This window comes from Pseudophryne corroboree, chromosome 3 (assembly GCF_028390025.1).
Source record: "Pseudophryne corroboree isolate aPseCor3 chromosome 3, aPseCor3.hap2, whole genome shotgun sequence".
Classification (NCBI taxonomy): Eukaryota; Metazoa; Chordata; class Amphibia; order Anura; family Myobatrachidae; genus Pseudophryne; species Pseudophryne corroboree.
In genome coordinates, this window is record NC_086446.1 from 279,921,917 (window position 1) to 279,928,749 (window position 6,833).

The following is a 6,833-nucleotide window of genomic DNA, read 5'->3' on the forward strand; positions in this document are numbered from 1 at the left end:
AGAACTCTGAACATCAGTAATACCTTATAGCAGTTCAGTCCCCAAGTGCAATCTAAAGAAATAATTGTTCATTGTAGCTGGTATCTGTTTGATATCCATTCAAAATTGTCTGCCATTCTGCCTTAATCAGGCACTTAAGTTAATTGGTACGGCCGTACAGGTGATTTTTTCTAAGCACAAACATAACATTACTAATTAATGATGTAATGTGGCATTTATGAATTTTTCCACATATACATAACTTTTCTAATAACTTATTTATAATTTTTCTGTGAACTTTTATTTCACGTGCGGTACAATTAAGGGAGTGTATTTATAACTATCTTTTTGTGACCATTGTGTCATATGTTGATCAATCAACTGGTAGTTGCTAACCATGTCACATGTGGAATAATTAAGGGATTATATCTATAATTATCTGTTTGTGACCATTGTGTCATATGCTGATTAATCAGCTGGTGATCATTAAGGATTTTGTGGCCGCCGTGTCACATACCTTTCCACAATTTAAGTATCTCCTTGTGACCACTGTGTCGTGACTGTCGGGTCACAAACCGAATAATCAATTGATGAATACTTGTGACAATCAGGTCACATGTGGTATAATTAAGGGATTGTATTTATAATTATCTCTTTTCAGCTGGTGATCGTTAAGGATTTTGTGGCCGCCGTGTCACATACCTTTCCACAATTTAAGTATCTCCTTGTGACCACTGTGTCGTGACTGTCGGGTCACAAACCGAATTATCAATTGATGAATACTTGTGACAATCAGGTCACATGTGGTATAATTAAGGGATTGTATCTATAATTATCTCTTTGTGACCATTGTGTCACATGCTGATCAATCAGCTGGTGATTTTTAAGGTTCTGTGACCACTCTGTCACATACCTTTCCGTAATTTAAGTATCTCTTTATGACAACTGTGTCATGATCGCCATGTCATATATTCACTTATCAGTTAATGAATATTTCTCTAACGTCCTAAGTGGATGCTGGGGACTCCGTAAGGACCATGGGGAATAGCGGCTCCGCATGAGACTGGGCACATCTAAAGAAAGCTTTAGGACTAACTGGTGTGCACTGGCTCCTCCCCCTATGACCCTCCTCCAAGCCTCAGTTAGATTTCTGTGCCCGACGAGAAGGGTGCACACTAGGGGCTCTCCTGAGCTTCTTAGTGAAAGTTTTAGTTTAGGTTTGTTATTTTCAGTGAGACCTGCTGGCAACAGGCTCACTGCATCGAGGGACTAAGGGGAGAAGAAGCGAACTCACCTGCGTGCAGAGTGGATTGGGCTTCTTGGCTACTGGACATTAGCTCCAGAGGGACGATCACAGGCCCAGCCTGGATGGGTCCCGGAGCCGCGCCGCCGGCCCCCTTACAGAGCCAGAAGAGCGAAGAGGTCCGGAAAAATCGGCGGCAGAAGACGTTCCTGTCTTCAATAAGGTAGCGCACAGCACTGCAGCTGTGCGCCATTGCTCTCAGCACACTTCATACTCCGGTCACTGAGGGTGCAGGGCGCTGGGGGGGGCGCCCTGAGACGCAATAAAACATGATAAAAATACCTTACATGGCAAAAAATACATCACATATAGCTCCTGGGCTATATGGATGCATTTAACCCCTGCCAGAATATACAGAAAAACGGGAGATAAGGCCGCCGAAAAGGGGGCGGAGCCTATCTCCTCAGCACACTGGCGCCATTTTCCCTCACAGCTCAGTTGGAGGGAAGCTCCCTGGCTCTTCCCTGCAGTCACTACACTACAGAAAGGGTTAAAAAAAGAGAGGGGGCACTAATTAGGCGCAGTATTAAAACATACAGCAGCTATAAGGGGAAAAACACTTATATAAGGTTATCCCTGTATATATATATATAGCGCTCTGGTGTGTGCTGGCATACTCTCCCTCTGTCTCCCCAAAGGGCTAGTGGGGTCCTGTCCTCTTATCAGAGCATTCCCTGTGTGTGTGCTGTGTGTCGGTACGTTTGTGTCGACATGTATGAGGAGAAAAATTATGTGGAGATGGAGCAGAGTGTCTGTAACAGTGATGTCACCACCTAGGGGGTCGACACCTGAGTGGATGTACTGTTGAAAATTACGTGACAGTGTCAGCTCTGTATAAAAAAACAGTGGTTGACATGAGACAGCCGGCTACTCAGCTTGTGCCTGTCCAGACGTCTCATAGGCCGTCAGGGGCTCTAAAGCGCCCGTTACCTCAGATGGCAGATACAGACGCCGACACGGATACTGACTCCTGTGTCGACGGTGAAGAGACAACCGTGATTTCCAGTAGGGCCACACGGTACATGATTGAGACAATGGAAAATGTTTTATACATTTCTGATAATACGAGTACCACCAAAAAGGGGTATTATGTTCGGTGAGGGAAAAACCAACTGTAGTTTTCCTGAATCTGAGAAATAAAATGAGGTGTGTGATGATGCGTGGGTTTCCCCCCGATAACAATTGATAATTTCTTAAAAAGTATTGGTGTATACCCTTTCCCGCCAGAGGTTAGGGTGCGTTGGGAAACACCCCCTAAGGGGGATAAGGCGCTCACACGCTTGTAAGAACAAGGGCTCTACCCTCTCATGAGATGGCCGCCCTTAAGGATCCTGCTGATAGAAAGCAGGAGGGTATCCAAAAATGTATTCACACACATACTGGTGTTATACTGCGACCAGCAATCGCCTCAGCCTGGAGGTGCAGTGCTGGGTTGGCATGGTCGGATTCCCTGACTGGAAATATTGATATCCTAGATAAGGATAGTATATTATTGCCTATAGAGCATTTAAAAGATGCATTTCTATATATGCATGATGCACAGCGGAATATTTGCCGACTGGCATCAAGTATAAGTGCGTTGTCCAATTCTACCAGTAAAATGGTCAGGTGATGCGGATTCCAAACGGCATTTGGAAGTATTGCCTTTGAAAAGGGACAATTGGGGTCGGTCTTTTAGACCTGGTGGCCACGGCAACAACTGGGAAATCCACGTTTGTACCCCAGGTCGCCTCTCAAAATAAGACGCCGTATTATCAGGCGCAGTCCTTTGTTGGCAAGCGGACAAAAGGTTCCTCTTTTCTGCTCGTGACAGAGGGAGAGGAAAAAGGCTGAAGAGATTAGCCAGTTCCCAGGAACAGAAACCCTTTCCCGCCTCTGCCAAGCCCTCAGTATGACGCTAGGGCCTTACAAGCTCAGGCACGGTGGGGGCCCGTTCTCAATGAATTTCAGTGCGCAGTGGGCTCACTCGCAAGTAGACCCCTGGATCCTTCAGGTAATATCTCAAGGGTACATATTGGAATTCGAGACGTCTCCCCCTCGCCGTTTCCAAAAGTCGGCTTTACCGACGTCTCCCTCTGACAGGGAGGCAGTTTTGGAAGCCATTCACAAGCTGTATTCCCAGCAGGTGATAATCAAGGTACCCCTCCTGCAACAGGGAACGGGGTATTATTCCACACTATTGTGGTACCGAAGCCAGACGGCTCGGTGAGACCGATTCTAAATCTAAAATCTAAAATCTTTGAACACTTACATACAGAGGTTCAAATTCAAGATTGAGTCACTCAGAGCAGTGATTGCGAACCTGGAAGAAGGGGACTACATGATGTCTCGGGACATCAAGGATGCTTACCTTCATGTCAAAATTTACCCTTCTCACCAAGGGTACCTCAGGTTATGGTACAGAACTGTCACTATCAGTTCAGACGCTGCCGTAGGGATGGTCCACGGCACCCCGGGTCTTTACCAAGGTAATGGGCGAAATGATATCCCTTCGAAGGAAGGGAATTTTAGTTATCCCTTACTTGGACGATTCCCTGATAAGGGTAAGATCCAGGGAACAGTTGGAAGTCGGTGTAGCACTATCTCAGGTAGTGTTGCGGCAGCACGATTGGATTCTCAATATTCCAAAATCGCAGCTGGTTCCGACGACTTGTCTTCTGTTTCCTAGGGATGTTCCTGGACACAGTCCAGAAAAAAGGTGTTTCTCCCGGAAGAGAAAGCCAGAGAGTTATCCGAGCTAGTCAGGAACCTCCTAAAACCGAACCAAGTCTCAGTGCATCAATGCACAAGGGTTCTGGGTTAAAATGGTGGCTTCCTACGAAGCAATCCCATTCGTTAGATTCCACGCAAGAACTTTCCAGTGGAACCTACTGGACAAATGGTCCGGGTCGCATTTTCAGATGCATCAGCGGATAACCCTGTCACCAAGGACAAGGGTATCCATCCTGTGGTGGTTGCAGAGTGCTCATCTTCTAGAGGGCCGCAGATTCGGCATTCAGGACTGGGTCCTGGTGACCACGGATGCCAGCCTGCGAGGCTGGGGAGCAGTCACACAGGGAAGGAATATCCAGGGCTTAGGGTCAAGCCTGGATACATCACTTCACATAAATGTCCTGAAGCTAAGGGCCATTTACAATGCTCTAAGCTTAGCAAGACCTCTGCTTCAAGGTCAGCCGGTGTTGATCCAGTCGGACAACATCATGGCAGTCACCCACGTAAACAGACAGGGTGGCACAAGAAGCAGGAGGGCAATGGCAGAAGCTGCAGGGATTCTTCGCTGGGCGGAAAATCATGTGATAGCACTGTCAACAGTATTCATTCCGGGAGTGGACAACTGGGAAGCAGACTTCCTCAGCACGACCTCCACCCGGGAGAGTGGGGACTTCACCCAGAAGTCGTCCACATGATTAAAAAACTCGACAGGTATTGCGCCAGGTCAAGAGACCCTCAGGCAATAGTTGTAGACGCTCTGGTAACACCGTGGGTGTACCAGTCAGTGTATGTGTTCCCTCCTCTGCCTCTCATACCCAAGTGCTGAGATTGATAAGATGGAGAGGAGAAAGCACTATATTCGTGGCTCCGGATTGGCCAAGAAGGACTTGGTAACCGGAACTTCAAGAGATGCTCACGGAGGATCCGTGGCCTCTACCTCTAAGAAGGGACCTGCTCCAGCAAGGACCCTGTCTGTTCCAAGACTTACCGCGGCTGCGTTTGACGGCATGCCGGTTGAACACCGGATCCTGAAGGAAAAAAGGCATTCCGGATGAAGTCATCCATATCCTGATCTAAAGCCAGGAAGGATGTAACCGCAAAAACATTATCACCGCAATTGGCGAAAATATGTTGCGTAGTGCGAGGCCAGTAAGGCCCGACGGAGGAAATTCAACTGGGTCGATTCCTACATTTCCTGCAAACAGGAGTGTCTATGGGCCTGAAATTGGGGTCCATTAAGGTTCAGATTTCGGCCCTGTCCATTTTCTTCCAAAAAAGAACTAGCTTCAGTCCCTGAAGTTTAGACGTTTGTAAAAGGGGTACTGCATATACAGCCTCCTTTTGTGCCTCCAGTGGCAATTTGGGATCTCAATGTAGTTTGGGTTCCAAAAGTCACATTGGTTTGAACCACTTAAATCTGTGGAGTTAAAATATCTCACATGGAAAGTGGTCATGCTGTTGGCCCTGGCCTGGGCCAGGCGCGTGTCAGAATTGGCGGCTTTATCCTGTAAAAGCCCTTATCTGATTTTCCATTCGGACAGGGCGGAATTGAGGACTCGTCCTCAGTTTCTCCCTAAGGTGGTTCCAGCGTTTTCACCTGAACCAACCTATTGTGGTGCCTGCGGCTACTAGGGACTTGGAGGAATCCAAGTTGCTGGATGTTGTCAGGGCCCTGAAAATATTTCCAGGACGGCTGGAGTCAGGAAATCTGACTCGCTGTTTATCCTGTATGCACCCAACAAGCTGGGTGCTCCTGTTTCTAAGCAGACTATTGCTCGTTGGATTTGTAGTACAATTCAGCTTGCACATTCTGTGGCAGGCCTGCCACAGCTAAAATCTGTAAAAGCCCGTTCCACAAGGAAAGTGGGCTCATCCTGGGCGGCTGCCCGAGGGGTCTCGGCTTTACAACTTTGCCGAGCAGCTACTTGGTCAGGGGCAAACACGTTTGCTAAATTCTACAAATTTGATACCCTGGCTGAGGAGGACCTGGAGTTCTCTCATTCGGTGCTGCAGAGTCATCCGCACTCTCCCGCCCGTTTGGGAGCTTTGGTATAATCCCCATGGTCCTTACGGAGTCCCCAGCATCCACTTAGGACGTTAGAGAAAATAAGAATTTACTTACCGATAATTCTATTTCTCATAGTCCGTAGTGGATGCTGGGCGCCCATCCCAAGTGCGGATTGTCTGCAATACTTGTACATAGTTATTGTTACAAAAATCGGGTTATTATTGTTGGGAGCCATCTTTTCAGAGGCTCCTCTGTTATCATACTGTTAACTGGGTTCAGATCACAAGTTATACGGTGTGATTGGTGTGGCTGGTATGAGTCTTACCCGGGATTCAAAATCCTTCCTTATTGTGTACGCTCGTCCGGGCACAGTATCCTAACTGAGGCTTGGAGGAGGGTCATAGGGGGAGGAGCCAGTGCACACCAGTTAGTCCTAAAGCTTTCTTTAGATGTGCCCAGTCTCCTGCGGAGCCGCTATTCCCCATGGTCCTTACGGAGTCCCCAGCATCCACTACGGACTATGAGAAATAGAATTATCGGTAAGTAAATTCTTATTTTGTGATAATATGCGTTTATTTACTCCCATGTGACCGCCGTGTCATATATTTTGCCTATATGTGGTATATTTGAATTTTTCCCTCATATATTTAAGTGACTATATACATACAACTAACCCTAGTGATCACTGTATATTATGCTGATTTATCAGCTGTTTGCACATAATCCTTTTTAGTTTGTAACTTAATTGTTACAAATTATATACATTTTCCACTCCTTACATATAGTAGTCACCTGGCATATATTTGGAGTGACCAAAGAAAGGAGTCCAAT